At 41.7% G+C, this 19361-nt stretch overlaps 1 protein-coding gene across 5 annotated transcripts in view; it reads right to left on the bottom strand.

Moving 5' to 3' along the window:
- Nucleotides 1–18888, bottom strand: part of LOC134340898 (rho GTPase-activating protein 32-like) — a 576830-nt gene extending 557942 nt beyond the window's left edge. For 3 of the 5 annotated variants that reach the window (XM_063038474.1, XM_063038478.1, XM_063038479.1), the window contains exon 1: nt 18764–18858. The gene's annotated coding sequence lies outside the window, so the exon portion shown is untranslated. The other 2 variants (XM_063038475.1, XM_063038476.1) reach the window with 2 other exon arrangements.
- Nucleotides 18889–19361: the final 473 nt, after the last annotated feature.

Here is a 19361-nt window from a genome sequence, read left to right as displayed (position 1 = left end):
CCACGCACTCACCACTCTCTGCGTTAAAAAAAACTTACTGCTGACATCTCCTCTGTACCTACTTCCAAGCACCTTAAAACTGTGCCCTCTCGTGTAGCCATTTCAGCCCTGGAAAAAAGCCTCTGACTATCCACACGATCAATACCTCTCATTATCTTGTACACCTCTATCAGCTCACCTATCCTCCATCACTCCAAGGAAAAAAGGCCAAGTTCACTCAACCTATTCTCTTAAGGCATGCTCCCCGATCTAGGCAACATCCTTGTAAATCTCCTCTGCACCCTTTCTATGGTTTCCACATCGTTCCTGTAGTGAGGCGACCAGAATTCAGTACAGTACTCCAACTGGGGTCTGACCAGGGTCCTATATAGCTGCAACATTACCTCTCGGCTCTTAAACTCAATCCCACGATTGATGAAGGCCAATGCTCCGTATGCCTTATTAACCAGAGTCAACCCGCACAGCAGCTTTGAGTGTCATTTCATATTCAGTAGTGCATTTTACTCCTACAAGATATGGATAACAATATTTCAAGTCTATGACTTTTAGAACCAACAGCACAACAGAATCGATGATAGGCCAATGAAATGAACAAAATATCAATCAGGATTTCACTAAATGGCAAAATAAGACCACGCACAAGGACCCACAGAGTTAATTTTAGTCAAGTGAGTTTTAATTACGAATGTGAAATGTATATGGTTTATTTCACATATACCCTTTCCCAAACTTTCAACAACAGTCCAATAATCTGGCACTGTTGTGGTTTTGGTGGTGCTGGATAGGTAGATATTCCAGTATTGTGAATATTATTCCCTATCATCACACTTTTAATTAAATGATGTGTTTAAAGGAAGCATGGGGGGGGGGTGGAAAAAGCACCCATCACCTGCAATCTTGTACTCCTTCCTCACCGCCCCCACCTTCTTATTCTGGCTTATCCATTCCAGTTATGACAATGGGTCTTGGCCCAAAACCCAAAACACTGACTGCTTATCCCTCTCCATAGATACTGCATGACTTGCTGAGTTCCTCCAGCATTTTGTGTGTGTTGCTCAAGATTTCCAGCATCTACAGAATCTTGTGTTTATTGGGGAGGGAGGGGGGGGGGAGAGGGAGAAGGACTGGTACAGTTTAAAGGGAATACTGGAAATGAAAAGCCCAAGTGGCTTTAAAGGAGTGTAAGCAACAGTACCATTATCCAGTGAGCTAGGTGTTGAATCACTAGTTATTCCAAATCTTTGGATTGTGGACTATAAAAGTTTGACAGCAGTCAAAAACAAGTGTGAATGAATACAATTCACAGAAGCACAAGAAGCCACTTAACCCTTCATATCTATACTGATTGAGAAAACACTCTCCAACCAATAATTAGCATTCATTCCTGAAGATCAGGACCCTTCAATAACTGTTGCGTATGATAGTGTCTGTTCCACCACATTTTGCTCTACATCTCCTTACCACCCCTGAATGATTGATCCTTATACCAATTACTTTAATTCTATGTTGCTGGGTTAAGATATTCATAACTAATACTCACTTTACCTTGAAAACACTCATCACGAATAAGAAAATAAGTCATACAAGCCAGTTTAGGTTGAACTCAATATTTTTAATCTAAGCATCAAAACAAATGTCAAAGCATCCTCCTAAGCAAACTTTTATCACCAACTGACCTTCCAATTTCATCCTTACACACCACAATGTTTACAAGTTTCTCTGACATCTTCTCCCAGCAACCCTGTCAAGCTAAACTGAGTTACATTCCATAATCCCAAATCTAAGTTCCACGAGGCATTACATGATGAGCTCAAACAGAAGTTCTCAATCATAACACTGAGACAAAACAAAACCACTGCATTAGTCACTGTGTAAACATATTTTTGTTATGAACCTGAAATCTCTATTCTTAACATCTGTAGCACAGTGACTGTAAAGATGATTTTAATGAGAAAAATATCAAAAATATCCAAGTCTGGCAATGTCCTGAGATTCAAACTTTAACCCCTGCTAATCCTCGGGTTGAAACAGCTACCACATTCAGTTCCAAAATTTACACTTTCACACTAACCTCAATTTTGAACAATTACATGGTTCATTTGAGATTGAATCTAAAATGAGTCCAAGGTTTCTCAAAATTGAAAAATTACAAATCCAAGGCAATCAGTTTAAGTCTCAACAAGAAATACTGGGTGCCAGTTGTTTCATCATGTTCAGCTGCTTGCTGCCCCGTGACTTCAACATCCTGCTCAATTCAAAGCCACTTTCACTATATTGCACCTTTAATGCGTGCCCACTTCCCAAAAATTCTAAAACATGGTTACCTGCAATAATCGGTGCACAATTTATCTAAACGTTTATTGGTCTTCACAGGGCAGATCCTCAAAAAGGTCTACGTCAATCAAAATTAGGTTTACTATCACTGTCTTTATGACGTGAAATTTGTTGTTTCGCAGCAGTGCAAAGACATAAAATTACTATAAATTTCAAAATAAATAGTGCAAAAAATCAAGGAATAATGAGGTAGTGTTCATGAACCATGCAGAAATCTCATGACAGAGGGGTAGAAGTGGCTCCTGAATCATTCAGTGTGGGTCTTCAAGCTGCTGCGCCTCTGCTGCCTTGATCCTAATCCTGCACAAAATCCTATACACCCTTTACAATCACGAGCTTGTTAGTTCACCCTATGATTCAACTTTTAATTTTTCATCAACCTTAAATTCCCTCTGCAACATATCCTATACATCAACTTCAGTCTTCAATGTTGCCACCAAATATTTTCCCTTAATATTATTCTTATCCTAAATGGCTACATTTGTGCTACATCCATTCCCCACCTTTTGGAATTCTTCTCCCAAACCTGTCAAACTTGTTTCACCCAGGTTAGTTTCAACCAGTTCCAACAACATCAAATTCCTACACTGTGGAACAATCTGAGAAGTCTGGTTAAATGCTACACCTTTTTTCACTCCCACAGGTAAAGTTGGGATTTTCTGATCAATTTTTCCTCAAAGTTCCCAAAAACATACACAAAAACAAATATTCAGGATTGTTTAAAATTTTAAAAACTACAAGTGCCAGAAATGTGGGGTGGGGGGAGAAAAACAAAGAAATGCTGGAAAAACTCAGCATATCAGGTCACGTCTGTGGGAACAGAAAAAGAGTCATCGTTTTAGGTCTAAGACCCCTCATCAGAACCAGGGAAATTGATTTGTTCAAAAGGAGCAAAGTTAAAAAAAAACTTTACAGAAATTAAGCCAGAATCTCAAATTGCAGAGAACCATGCACACTCTGCATAAAGATCATAATGTGGCAGATGTAATGAATGGGCCTGGCCACCTCAAAGAGTCAGGAAGCAAATAATCACCAATCTGTGGAATACAGAAAAGCTTTTTAGAAAACATTAAACCACCTTGGCTGTCCTTTCGACTGAAACAACCCCATACAAAAGTTTTTTTTAAACTTTTTCATAGTTTGAACCGAACAGCTTGTGAATCGAGACATTTACCTGCACATTAATTTCACCGACAACCCCCATCTGGAGTGCTAACTTGTCTCAAACAAGAACTGGAAAACCCTCAAGAACATCAGTTTACTAAAGACCAAAATGTAGGAGCAGAATTAGGCTACTCAGCTCATCAAGTCTGCTCCACCATTCCATCATGGCTTATTTATAACCCTCTCAACCCCATTCTCCTGCCTTGTCCCCATAACCTTTGGCACCCTGACTAATCAAGAGCCTACCATCCATCCTCTGCTTTAAATACACTCAATGACTTGGCTTGAACAGCTGTCTGTGACAATGAACTCCACAAATGCAGCACCCTTTGGCTAAAGAAGTTCCTTCTCAACTGTTACAGATGGACATCCTGCGGTTGTAGCCTCTGATCCCAAACTCACCCACTATAGCAGGGGCTCCCAACCCAGGATCCACAAACCCCTCGGTTAATGGTAGGGGTCCATGGCATGATAAGGGTTGGGAACCCCTGCACTACAGGAAACATCCTCTCCACATCCACTCTGTCCAGGCCTTTCAATATTTGACAGGTTTCAATGAGACCCCCCCCACTCCACCCCATTCATCTAAACTCCAGCAAGTACAGGCCCAAAGCCATCAAATGCTCATACAATAACCCTTTCATTCCTGGAATCATTCTCGTGAACCTCCTCTGGACCCTTTCCAATGTTAGCATTTTTTGCTCACAATATGCAAGTTGTGGTCTGACCAATGACTTAGCATCACATCCCTGCTCTTATATTCTAGTCCTCTTGAAGTGAGCATTAACATTATATTTGACTTCCTTACCACCAACTCAACCTACAAGTTAACCTTCACAGAACTCCCAGTACCTTTGCATCTATGGTTTTTGAATTTTCTCCCCATTCAGGAAATATTCAGCATGGTTGATGTGGTCTTTCAGTTGATTCTGTTACGGTTATTATTCTATGGATTTATTGAGTATGCCCGCAAGAAAATGAATCTCAGGGCTGCATATGGAGATATACACATACCCTGATAATAAAGTTACATTGAACTTCCCTATACTGTATTCCACCTGCCACTTTTTTGTCCATTCTCCCAATGTCCAAGTCCTTCTGCAGACTCCTTGCTTCCTCAGCACTACCTGCCCTTGTATCTTCCACCTATCTTCATATCATCTGCAAACTTGGCCACAAAGCCATCAATTCTGTCATCTAAATCAATGACACATTACGTGAAAAGAAGTGATCCCAATACTGACCCTGCGGAACACCACTTATCACCAGCAGTCAACCAGACTCTTTATTCTGTTGTTTGCGTCTTTATTCTTTATTCTCATTCTTTGGTTCCTGACAGCTAATCTTCTATCCATACTACTATCTTCCCTGTAATACCATGGGCTCTTATCTTGTTAAGAAACCTCAAGTGCAACAGACTCCAGCCCTACTATGCATGCTGCTTGGGAGAGTGAGAGAAAAGTTTGGTCTGTCGTGTTCTTTTGCTCTGTTTTAAATTTTGGATGTGGCTGCTTATACAACTTGTGTTTGGTCTCCTTACAGAGGCTGCAAAATACTCTTTTTCCGGCCTATCGCTTGTTTTGGGTGACCGATTTTTTCCCCTTTGCATAAGCAGTTCGCTAGCGGTAAAAGAAGGGCTTAGTTGTTTTAGACGAAAAGGCAAGCTGATAATTAGATGGTGGTGAAGTTGTTGTCAGCCTCATAAGGCAGGACCAAGGGTCACTCTGTGGTATAGTTTACTGGTGAAGGAAGCGAATCGACCAGGGAACACAAATTTAGAAAGTCTGGGGAAGGTCCAAGCACACGTTAGTTGCTATCTGGTACAGCAGAAGCAAAGTAGGAATAGTAGTATAAATAATAGTTTACTTTTAAGAATTTAAATTGAATACAATCACTTAATCTTCAGTAGCTCACCCTCCCCCTCACAAAAGTATAATAACGCAGTCTTTGCAATGTCAGTTATGCCTTACGTTCAGATTCACAGAAACTTGCTCACCTCAAGAGTTCATATGTGAGAAATGTCAGCTAATCCAACACCCCGGGAACAAGGTGGCTAAATTTGAGGAGATAGCTGACCTGCAATGTTGTAGAGAATTGGCAGATCTGCTCCAGATGCCCTTCAGGGAGATAGTGTGCACCCCAATAGAGCCACGGGTTGAGACTCCAGACCAGAAAGAAAGAGACGTGGGTGACCATGAGAAGTTAGTGCAGGGTAAGAGCCCAGGGGTATCAACCCCAGAGTTGGAAACGTCTAACTACTTTGAACACCAAGCGATTTGACAACAACCATTGAAACTTTTGAGGTGGGAGGCAGGGCAGAGGAGCCCCACAGGACCCTCTCTAATCCTAAACCTAAACGCTGTAGGCCATATGAAAATATGACAGCTATAATCAAGAGGGAAATTCGGATTGCCAAAAAGCAGGTTGAGAAGAATATTGCTGATAATGCTAAGATTAACCCCAAGAGATTTTTTCAATACTTTCATAGTAAAAGAAAAATCAAGGAGGAAGTTAAGTGTATTAGGAATAATAGTGGGGTATTAACTTATGCACAGAAGGGTATAGCGGATACTCTTAACTCATACTTTGCTAAAGTATTCACCTGCGAGGATGTTAGCAATATGCCAGTAAGTGTAGAGAAAAATAAGCTTGTTTAAAGTGACTGAGACATCTTAGAAAGTGACGTCCTTCTTCAGCTGAAAAGGCTGGAAGTTAATAAATCTCCAGAGCCAGACAACATATATCCAAGGGTACTTAACGAGGTCTGTGATTATATTTACAAACCCCAAACATGTATCCTTCAAAAGTCATTGAAGACTGCCGAAATCCCCAAGGACTGGAAATGGGCTAATGTTGTTGCAGTATATAAGGGTGACGCACTGAGCCTGGTAACTATTTACCAGTAAGCTTAATGTGTATTGCAGGCAAGATAATGGAAACAACAATAAAGAATGAGATGGAAAAGCAGCTGATAAGAACAAGCATGTTAGCAGAAAGCCAGCATGGGTTCAGAAAGGGGAAATCATGTCTTACTAATATGCTGGAGTTCTATGAAGAGGCAACTAAAATTTATGATAATACAGTGATAATTCATTTACTTGGACTTTCAGAAGGCTTTTGACAAGGTACCCCCACAATAGGTTAATAATCAAATTACAAGAGGCAGTGATTCAGGGTAAGCTGTGCGAATGGGTGCAGAATTGGCTCAAAAACAGAAAATGAGTAGTGGTGAGAGGATAATTTTCACACCTAGATGTTAGCATTGAGATGATTCCACAGGGATCAGTTCTGGGGTTGCTGCTGTTTTTAATTTACATTAATGATTTGGATAAGCACATCACAAATAAACTAAAGTTTGCAGATGACACAAATTAGGGGGACAGGCTGCAGAATCAATACAGTTAGATCTAAACAAAATCCAGATTTGAGCAGATAAATGGCAGGTGAAATTTAAAGTAAATGCAAAGTATTACATATAGGAAGTAGAAGTATTAGATAAAAATATACAATGGGGTCTTGAAAGTGCACTGTATGAAAAGGATTTGTGAGCCCTGGTAGACTCATCACTATCAACAGAGGCAATTAAGAAGGCTAATAGAATGTTGGGCTATGTAATGCACTCAGTGGAGTTCAAGAGACGTTCTCCTTAAGCTGTATAATGTGCTTGAGGCCACACCTTGAATACTGTCAAGATGGCACCAGCAAACGATTCCTAGGGTGACATCTTCCAAATAGCAAATCTCTTTAATTACTCCACTTTTTCTAAACTTGCTTGTTCTTTTAGTATTGTTTGTGTTACGGAAACCATTGAAGCCTGTGATGTGCAGTTTGGAACTCGATCAAATGATCTAGCACTCTGCTGTGTCCGGAGAGCTGCCTCATGGAGAACCAAGGCCCAAAAAGGACCGAGAATACAATCTGGTAAAGACCAGGAACATGATGTGGGGTCATGAACGACTCCAGCTTGAAGCAGCGAGGAATATTGAAGCATTGAGATGAATGCAGAGGGAGTCAGTGATCGCTCCCAAAGGAAACTACTGAGGTGATTGCAGAGGCAACCAGTGATCGCTCCCAACAGAGGCCACCGGGGCATTCAGATGAGGTGCAAGTTCTGAGTCACAGCAGGACTGATCAATGCTCTGAGATTTATGTAATTGGACTGTACTTTATATTGGACTCCTTCGGTTTTTTGACATTTTCTTTCTTGTGACTGACTGGTGGTTGATGATCTGTTAGTTCTTTGTGCGTGTGTTGGGGGGGGGGAGAATCATCAGGAGTTTTGATGCTACTGTCAGTGTTCTTTTTTGTAAGTGAGGGGATCATTGTCACTGTTTGTTTTCTGCATGGGAGGAGTTTGGGATTTGTTACTATTGTTGCTGTTTTTCTTCTGCGAGTGAGGGGGTCAGGGAATGTTATTATCACTTTATTCCTGCAGGGGAGGGGATGGAGATTTGTTGTTATAGTCATTTTTTTCCTGCGGGGGGGGGACTTTGGGTTTCCTGAGTTTTGTTCCTTTTTCTGTTTTCTGAGCTGGAGGAGAGGGTTGATGTACAGTATTTCTGTCTTTCGTGGCTATCTGGAGAAGACAAATATCAAGAGTTGCATTGTACATGCATACTTTGACAATAAAATGGACATTTGAACCTTTGAACTCTGGGGTTTAGTCCATCTGGTCCAGGTGACTTATCTGTTCTCAGACCTTTCAACTTCCCAAGTACCTTCTCCTTAGCAACTACACTCACTTCTGCCCCCTGACACTCCCAAATTTATAGCATACTGCTAACGTCTGACGCAAATTACTTAAGTTCATCCGTCATTTATTTGTCCCCCATTACTAACTCTCCAGCATTATTTTCCAGCAGTCCAATATCCACTTTCACCTCTCTTTTACTCTTTATATATCTACAAAAACCTTCAGCATCTTCTGATATTTTTGGCCAGCTTACCTTCATATTTCATCTTTTCACTAATTATGTAATTTTTAATTGCTTCCTGGTGGTTTTTAAAGTTTCCCAATCCTCTAATTTCCCACGGATTTTTGCTGTATTACATAGCCTCTCTTTTGCTTTTATGCTGACTTTGACGTCCCTTGTCACCCACAATTTCCTCATCCTTTCTTTAGAAAATTTCATCTTTGGAATGTATCTATGGAATGTATCTTTGGAATGTACCTTACGAATTGTTCCCAGAAATTTCAGCTATTACTCTTCTGCCATCATCCACGCTAGTGTCCCCTTCCAATCAACTTTGGCCTGTTCCTTTCTCACGCCTCGGTAATTCCCTTTACTCCACTGATACATTTGACTTCAGCATCTCCTTCTCAAACTACAGGATTAATTCTACCATATTATGATCACTAAGGGTTCCTTTACCTTAAGCTCCCTAATCAAATCTGGGTGATTACATAACACTCAGTCCAGAATTGCCCTTCCCTTAGTGGGATCAACCACAGTCTACTCTAAAAAGCCATCTCATAGGCATTCTACATATTTTCTCTCCTTGGATCCAGCACAAATCTGATTTGTCCAATCTATCTACATACTGAACCGCCACACACACACACACACACACACACACACACACACACACACACACACACACACACCCCTACTATAACATTTCCCTTATTACATGCCTTTTCAATTTTCCATTGACATTTATATCCCACATCCTGGCCACTGCTCAGGGGCCTGTATACAACTTCCATCAGGGTCTTTTTACCCTTACAGTTTCTAACTCTATGTTCAAGGATTTTACATCTTCTGATACTATGTCACCCCCTTCTAAGGATTTGATTTCTTTTTTTTAAACCAGAGACACCCCACCCCCTCTGCCTACCTGCCTGTCCTTTCAATACAAGGCACATCCTTGGATGTTAAGCTCACACCTAGGATCTTCTTTCAGCCACAACATCATACCCAATCTCTAACTGCACTACAAGGTCATCTACCTAATTCAGTACACTGCCTTCATTCAAATACAACTCCTTCAGTCCTGTATTCATCAATGTTTTTCAATTTTCCCATGTTACACTTTACTTCATCCCACTGCCTGCAATTTTGCTCTATCAACTGCCTGTTCTTCCTCAGTCCCACTGTATCGACTTGTATACCAACTGCCTCATCCTCAGCCCTATCACTCTGGTTCCCAGAGAAAACTGTTAGCAATACATTAGAAAATTAAGTACACATACTGAAACAATCCCTTCGCACGCATACCTTTCCCCCTTTGCCCTAGATACCCCAACCCACCCATCCCCAACATCAATTTGATCAAACAGAACCTTTAAGTAAGGTTTTAGAAATTTAAGACTCTGACTGTGCATACTTCTTGTATGCACAGAGCTTGAAATTAAAGGGAAAATGTATTACATTAAATCTTGATTCAAAGTTTATCAATTTCTACCTCCAATTATGGTACGGAACAATAGTTGAAGCCTTTACTTAAGTTACAGCAGAGATTACTCCCTTAAATTCAACAGTCAATATCAAAAATAATAGCACAAGTAATGGGCTAAAATATAAACATCTTGGCAAAGTGTTATCACTTAAATATAAACAATTCAATTATAAAAAGGCTTCAACCAAAAAAAAACGTGCGGTAAGCAGTGAAAACCAAACAACCCACACTTTAAAATATACTTGCATACAGAACAAAGCCACCCTGTGCATGCCATGTGATTTCAACTGACATCTCAACACCAAACACAAATGTTGATTCAGGTGTTAGTTTTGCTGTGCCAAGCAGCACCTGAATTGCACCTCCAAACTGAGAATCAGGGAAGCTGAGCTGGAAAAAAGCAGCCAAGCTAAAGTTCATTTTGAATTATTCATAGATCATACGGGCAAATGTAACATCACATTTTTCCAAACTGTCCTTGATAAAGGTAGTGGAGAGCTGTCCTTTTGAACATCTGTAGATAAAGGGTTCCAGAATTTTCTGTCAGCAACAATGAGAGTTTAATATTTTTGAGACAGGACTGTGTGCAATTTCAAAGGGAATTTGGAAGTGCTGACATTCGAAATACACTTGTCATTCCAGATGGGAAACTTTATAGGTTTTCAGGTGTTATGGAGGTAACCTTGATGCAATGCATCTCCTCAATGGAAATTTTCACATTTGCTTTTCTCAGTAGGAAAAGTCAAATTAACACATCAAGAGATGCGTGGGAACAAGCGTCTAAAGCAACTTCCATTGAGTCACACTACACCCACTCTGAGCTGGAAGCATACAAATCCTCCCCCTATCATATTTCCATGAATATTCAAACATCCTGAACTAGATTCAGTCCTATTGTAGAAGTGCAGCCCATCACTTATTTGGTGAACTTCAATGCTAGTTACAAGTTCCTATTCCTGATCACTGCTCGGAGTCTTCAACTGGAAAATGCCCAAGTATAACAGGATTAAGTTCAGCTACTGGATCCTGAACAACTGTTACTATACAAGATTATACTCCAATGATAGTCAAGTATGGGGCAAAGTCTCCCTGTGAAACACATTTAACCACAGAACAGGAAAACAAACATCACTTGGGCTCTTTATAATGTGTGTATCAAATATTGGAAAGAATAATTTAGAAAGAACAATATGAACCTGTGGCTAACCACGTCCTCACAAATATAAATGCTGTTGCAGCAAAATATTTGCCATCAAGTTGCCCAGTCACAGACTGAGGAAAGAAATGTTCCACTGACAAAAGCAAGCTAACCAATTCCCAATAAATGATAATTTCCAATGACAGGAAAGAATTGATAACCAACTTGGAACTGCACTGGCAGTTCCTGTAGCCTTCCTATCCTCACCTGTGCCAAACACAAAGTGGGCTCTTAACTCACTAATCCTTTACACCAAATTGCAAGACAGCAAAGTCCAAAGTGTAATATATCCAACTTTGAAAATGATGCAAAGCTGGAACGTAGCACAAGTTGCAAAGAACTAAGCAAATGAGAAGGCAAAAGGCAGATTGACTATAACATGGAAAAATGTGATTACTTACTCTGGTACAAAAAACAGAAATGCAGGGTATTCTTTTGAATCACATGACACTAAAAGGTACAGATGTTCCAAGGAATCTAGGCATTGTTAAATTTAGGTAACTAAAAGTTAACACGCAGATCCAGCAAATATTTAGGAAAACAATATTGGCCTTTATTGCAGGTGGATCTGGGAATCTGGAAATGCAAAGCAATACAATGCTGGAAGAACTCAGCAGGTCAGGCAGCATCTACAGAAAAGAGAAAACAGTCTTCGTTTCAATCCAAGACCATTCATCAGGACGGGAAAGAAAGAGAAGTCAGAGCAATAAGGTGGGGGGAGGGGAGAAAGAAGTACAAGGTGGCAGGTGACAGGTGAAACCAGGAGAGGGGGAGGGGGTAAAATAAAAAACTGGGAAGTTGATTGGTGAAAGAGAAAGGGTTAGAGAAGGGGGAATCTGATGAGGACAGATGACCATGGAAGGGAAGGGAGGAGGAGCATCTGCTCCCTCTGATGCACAGGTAAGAAGATAAGGTGGGACAGGGAAAAAGGAATAGGAAATGGTGATGGGGGGGGGCACTTACCAGAAGTTCAAGGAATTGTTGTTCATGCCAGCAGGTTGAAGGCTACATAGACAGAATACAAGGTGCTGCTCCTCTAACCTGAGTGTGGCCTCATCACGGCAGTAGAGGAGGCCATGGATGAACATGTCGTAATGGGAACGGGAAGTAGAATTGAAATGGGTGGCTACAGGGAGATCTCACTTTTTCTCGCAGACAGAGGAATCAGGTCTCACTGATATACAGGAGGCCACACTAGATGCAATAGAAGACCCCAACAGACTCACAGGTGAAGTATCGTCTCACCTGGGAAAACTGTTTGGGGCCCTGAATGATAGGGAGGAGGTGAAAGGACAGGTGTGGCACTCATTCTGCTTGCAAGGATAAGTACCAGGAGGGAGATAGGGAGATCAGTGGGGAGGGACAGGTGAACAAGGGAGCGATCTCTGTGGAAAGTGGGTGGGGGGGGGGCTGGAGATGTGCTTGGTAGTAGGATCCCGTTGGAGATGGCAGAAGTTACAAAGAATTGTGTGCTGGACGCAGAGGCTAGTGAGGTGGTACACGAGGACAAGAGGAACCCTATCACTGGTGTGGCAGCAAAAAGATGGGTGAGGGCAGACATGCGCAAAATGGAAAAGATGCATTGATGGTGGAGGAAGGGAAGCACCTTTCTTTGAAGGAGGAGGCCATCTCATTAGTACTTGAATGAAAAACCTCATCCCGAGAGCAGATGCAGTAGAAGATGTCTACATGATTCTTAAACATACCTAGTAGCAAGTTCCAGATAACAAATCATTCTGTGTAAATACTTACCCAAATATCCCCTTAAAAAATCCTTCCATTCATCCTGTGTCGTCTTGCTTTTAATACACTTATCATGGGAAGAAGATTTTGATTACTTATCCTATACCTCATAATCCAAAATGCTTCTCAGGTCACTTTTCAGCCTCCTTGGCTCCAGGGAAAACTAAGTATGTTCAATTTCACTCCATAACTAAAGACCTCAAATCCAGACAATTTCTTCAGCTCTTCCTCATTTGGTGACCAGAACTACATTAAATACTCCAAATGTAGACTAATCATTGTATTGTAAGGTTGCAACATACAGTACATCCAACATATTCTACAAAAACAAACATGCCATATGCCTTCCTCACAAGCCCATCCACTTGTATTGCCACTTTCAGGAACCTATAAACTTGAACCCCAAAGGTCTCTCTATTAATCACTATTCCTTAGCATCTTACCATTCACTGAATGCACTAGCCCTATCTGACTTCCCAAAATGCACAACACATAGGACTAAATTGCTTCTGCCAATGCTCCGTGCAACTTTCAACTGATATACAATATATTGCATTGTACCCGAGACAACCTTCCTCACTATCTAAATCACCAACTTTTCTGACATCCACGAATTTACTAATTACACCTACCACATTCACATCCAGATGTTAATACTTAACAACAAACCAAGATCCCACACTAATCTCTGTTGTATACCATGAGTCACAGACTTCTAATTAGAAGACTACCCTTCCCCACAATCCTTTGGCTGTCACCAGGCCAATTTAGGACCCCTTTTGTGTTAGCCCACCATTGTCAAATTGACATTGACTAAAGTCACAGACATGGTGGGCAGAAGAGCCGCTACTCTGCTGTACAACTCTAAAGCTCAGAGAGATAACTATGCCTTTACACACAATAGGAGCGCCACAAACATAACAGACATCTTGAACGTGCAGACAAGGTGCTGTTTCAAAGTTGTGCATGGTGTCATGCAATTGCACAGGCAGACAAGCAAGGACAATGTTGGGCAAGTCATTCCTCACATTGACTTACTTAACACATGCCACATACCTGGTTTGGCCATACATTTCAGGATTCAGCCAGTTGGATCATTGTTGGTGCTATCAGGCCACACTTTAAGTGGATGAGCTTTGAAGCCTCTCACCCAGAGAAGCCTTTGTTATTCATTACTTCTTCCATATGTTGTTCAACAAGGATGGGGACTGATTCATCATCTAAGATAACAAGCAAGAAGTTTTCCATGTGTGAGCTATCCCATGAGTCTTCACAAGTACAGATTTCAAACAATCATTGCTGTCATCACAATGTTCAGAAAGATCAACACAAAAACTTTATAACCCCTCTCTAACATCTCCTGTTTACCAAGGAACACTTCCCTTTCTGTAACATTGGAAGTTGTTTTGTGTGGAACAATTCATCCCAGGCTGCCAACAAGTTAACTTGTGTTCATTCCAAGCATTTAATGAAACTATCTTAAAATAAATCATTGACCATGTTTAAGAAATGAATACATTACCCAACCACACCGAGTCACTGAGTGCAAATTTTTGGAAAAATTATCTCCAAGGTCTGGTTTGACAGCAGTTCAATTACTAAACACAAATCTGAATTTTCTACTACCAGAACACAGGAAATTCAACATGTTGAAATGCACAAGTCAGTCAGCATTTGCAAAGTACAAGTGACATTTTGGTACTCACCCAATACACACAAGATAGTATATTGTCAAAACCCATCTTTGCTTACAAATGCTGTGATCAGCTGCAAATTTCCAATACTGTCTATTTATTATGGACACAGAAACAATGGCACAAGAACAGATGTACCATTATATCCCCTGGGAAGACTACATCAAACCTGCAATCACTCCCAAGGTTCAATATTGCCTTCAGCTTCCCAGAGGCACAAATTTTCCTCTCCTCCAGAAAGGCCTGAAACTCACATCATTTATAAGCTAAGCAGAAGTGTGACATCAAGGACAGCTATAGTATACAGACTACTGTATTCTACATTAAGCCATTTTTATTGCAAAGAAACATCCATTTAGAGATTACTTAAATAAGGTAGTCAATCTTCATTAAATCATTGCCTCCATTCGATACACAATTAGATTAAGATTGCTTGCCTAGTCCGCAAAATGATCAAACTACTGCAAACAAATACTGATCATATAGCAAACAAGTACACCTTTCAGTTCATAATTGGAACTGCTAATTGCTGGATACATGGGTTAGTACTGGCAAAATAAAATAGACCAGACAGATGGCATTTTTTCAAACATTGGAAATGTCTGAATCATCCATCCACGCCTTTTCAAAAAATATAAAAGGACAGAAAAGACAAAGGCAGTGGTGGTAAGAAATAGTGGTGTAAGGGAATAGTAGAGGCCCAAATAAGTTCATTAGACATGATATCAACTTTAAAATGTTTAAGGCAAAGCATTTCCTACTTTACCACTTAAAATTTAAGGCCAAGTTTTTCTTTGAAATAATTAAATATCATGATTAACTCAACTTGTATTCTTATACTTATTTTTCTTATCAATTCACTCACTGTGCAAAAATGCAAATTCCCATCCTAGACAATACACCCTGTACCTGTGCAGCTCACAGATACAGGGTACAGTTCAGTATTGTCTTCCAGTTGAAAAACAAAACACTTTCCTCTGAACACATCAAACAATTGCTCACCATTTACAGCCAAGAATCTTAAACTAAGCTTCAGACTAGCTGCAGCTGAGCTAGACATTCACTGCACAAATTCTATGATTTACGCAGAGCAAGTCAGACAGCTCACCCAATTATACAACTTGAACCAGTGCCTCCACAGCAGAGATATCAAATACTATCCATCACCCACAAAATTTCTATCGATACTTCATCCATAGCACACCACTTATTTTCCACAAACTGATATTGCTATGCTCACATAACTTTAAAGATTAGCTTTATTTGTCACGTGTACATCAAAACATACAGTGAAATCTGTATCATGAGGATGTTCTGGGAGCAGACTGCAAGTGTTTCCATTCTTCTGGCGCCAACATAGCATGCCCACAACTTAACCATAACCCATACATTTTTGGAATGTGGAAGGAAATGCATTCACTGACAAAACATGCAAACACCTTATAGACAGCAGCAAGAATTGAACCCCAAATTGTTGGTGTAGTAATGTGATGCATTAACCATTATGCTACCCTGCAGTTCACAGCCAAGATGTTGTGAAACTTGGCAACATCTCTCCCCATAACCACCTCCAAATCATTTATTGACAAAATATACATTATCCACCAGTACAAAACATTGCTGATGCCCGATTGAAGTCACCAGCTACCATACAGGCTCAATTCCCCAGTTTCCTCTTTCTCCTCGAGAGTTAAAACTGAACCACCCACTTCGCACCACAAGTTGTGCAACAGAGGTTTCTCACATGAAAAATGCTGTAGTTGGCATGGACCAGACAGGCTGAAGGGCCTATTTCCATACTGTATTACCCTTAGACTATTTTTTTCACATCCAAATACATTATATGACTGGGATTTTTCAATTACATTCCATCCCTTGTATTAGTAACACACAAACCACTACATTTATCATTCTACTCATATCTACATCCGATCAAGATGGTGCCTGCGTACAACGCTCCTTTGGTTGTCATCTTCTGGACAGATCGTGAAACCTCCCTTTTCACTTCTTTTATGTCTTTTACGTTTGTTTCTTGTCCTGAATGTGATTCTGGAACTGTCAGAGCTCGTGTTTTGCTATTTGGAGATCCGTTGGGTGCTTCGGCACTCTGCAGTATCCAAGATTATGGGAGACAGAAGCAGCGTGAGCAAACCTCATGACAAAAAGGTTGCAGTATGGCACATGAGCCGATGTTTGACCCTAATTCACCAATTATAGCTTCCACTGTTCGCCAATTTAAAGTGACAAAGGCGATTGAAACCATCATCAAGGTGAGTGCGAAAGCTTGGAAATCGATTGGGTGTTCCAGTGCTCTGCAGTCTCCGGGAGGATTCTGGGAGGCAGACTGCACGAACCTTGTAACGTGTAGGCTGCAGAACGGGGCACTAACTGATGTTTGGCTCCATTTTGCAGATTAAAGCTCCCATTGTTCACCGACTAAAGCACCAAGAGTGATTGAAGCAAGTACAGAGGGTAAATGCCAGCTGCCTATATTTTGATTGGTTGCTCTGTACCAGAGAGGGAAAGGCCTGCCGCTGTGTCCAGGCCTGTAGAGTATTGCCCAGGTTTTTTTCTGCATTTTAGATTCGGACTTTGGACTGTAGATTATTTTTCAGTCTTTTAGTTTTTATATTCTGTGTTTTTTCACCTGATCTTCTCAGTTTTATTTTGTGGGGGGAGGAGGATTTGGGGGGTTAATGTGCATGACCGATTTTGTTCATTTTTTTTTGTTTGGGAGTCGATGTGCCTGATCCATTCTGCTCATTTTTTGTGCAGGTGAGATTTGGGGTTGTACCTGTTCGGTTTTTGTTTTTTTTTGCAGGGAGGGAGGATTTTGGGGGTTGGTGATCATGCTGTCTTTTCTTTTTCTTTCTTGGTTTTGTGGCTACCCAGAGAACTGAAGAATTTCAGGATTGTATACTTTGATTATGAATGAACGTTTACTGTTTGCAGTTCCCAATAGAAGTCCTCCTTTGAGGGAGAGAATCACAATACCTCTAAAGTCACTCGGATTCCTGGTCATATTTTCCACTTTCAGCTGATATATTTCCCCTTTACTTCAAAATATTAGGGCATACATCACCATCTTTAGCTTAAACCTGCACATAATCTCATTACAAGTGGTCCACACACCAGTCTTCACAGTTGATTTTCCACGGCAAATGAATGAAGACTACCAACAACTTGATTGACATATCATTCATAAAAACTTGGACCACTTTCTTAAGGCAATGAGCCCCTAAAACCAATGAACAGCCTGCGCACCGCTTCCTTAAAGCAGGCACTCATGAGGTATGAACTGTCTCCACAGGACATGCTCAGTCCAGTGGCTCATAATCGTTATTCCCAAAATCCACTCTTCTTCCCAGACTTATGCTCAGCATATGACAACCTCACTCCCAGCACCACGTCAATGTGCCTTCACATCCATGACTGAAAACCAACTTTCGCCCATCATGTCACTCCCCCAAACCCTGCCTCAGAAACCACTCTCCCTTATCAGCTTAGAATGTGTTCAGCCAACTGCAAATCACTCTCCACATGACCACATTCCCTACAAATCACCCACTGTACGTTAACCATTCACCCTAGGCATACATTAACCACTCTCCTCGACTCACACTCACTGCACATTAACCACTCCCCAACCCACCACCACCCTGGCTCACACTCGCTGCACGTTAACCACTCCCCCTACATTAATCATCACCCCACCCCCCCACACACACACACTCGCGGCACATCACTACTCCCCCACAGGCTCAAACTCACCGTACCTGAACCATTACCACCACCACCCTCAGCTCACATTTCGCCGCACATTAACCATACCACCCCGCCCCCGTTCATACTCGCCATACATTCACCATTACCCACCCCAGGCTCACACTCCCCGTACATTAACCATTATCCCCCCCCCCACCCCCGACTCACACTCACCATGCGTTAACCATTCCCCCACCACCACCCTAGTTCACACTCGCTGTACATTAACAATCCCCCCCCCTACACCGCCTCCGGCTCACACTCCCGCCGACACACTCATCGTGTGTTAACCCCCACCCCTCCGGCTCACACTCGCTGTATGTTAACCACTCATCCCGACTCACACTCGCCGTGCATTAACCCCCTCCGGCTCACGAGGCACCAATTCTCCCGCCTATTCATTGCCGAAGTCTGGCATCGATCCGCAACCTCACTCAAAGCTTCAGCCGTCGAGTATCGGGCATACCTCTTTATGCTGACTCCGCCCTCATGACAACCGGACCCTGTAACACCACACCGGTTCCATGTCCTCACCACTCGCCGTGGTAACCCAGCCCGCACTCGCCGCTAGTAGCGTCACCACGCACCGCGTCACCCTGTCCGAAACGTCATCACCTGCAGCACCACCTACGTCGTCTAAACATCATCACGCACTGCACCACCCTTTCCGTATATAACGTCACACACGATATCGGGCGAGGTTGTGGTAGTTGGAAGGGCTGTGATTTGGAGCGGGTCTACCGTTGGGGGAATGAGGTGCAGGGTTAGTGCGGGATGGGTCGCTGTTCGTGTTCATGGTTGGAGAGGAGAAAGCCACTCTGGGCCATTTTTGTAGCGTTCAGTACCAGTACAGTCCATCACAGAAAAAGCCCTCCCCATCATTGAGGACATCTACAAGGAGCGCTGCCACAAGAAAGTAGCATCCATCATCAAGAACTCCCACCATGCAGGGCATGCTCTCTTCTAACTACTACCATCAGAAAGGAGGTACAAGAGCCTTAGGTCCCACACTACCAAGTTCCCGAATAGTTATTCCCCTTCAATTATCAGGGTTTCTAAACCTT

Source organism: Mobula hypostoma, chromosome X2 (genome assembly GCF_963921235.1).
Source record: "Mobula hypostoma chromosome X2, sMobHyp1.1, whole genome shotgun sequence".
In the NCBI taxonomy this organism is placed as follows: domain Eukaryota; kingdom Metazoa; phylum Chordata; class Chondrichthyes; order Myliobatiformes; family Myliobatidae; genus Mobula; species Mobula hypostoma.
The sequence above is the reverse complement of the archived record's forward strand: the minus strand, read 5'-3'. Positions and strand labels throughout refer to the sequence as shown.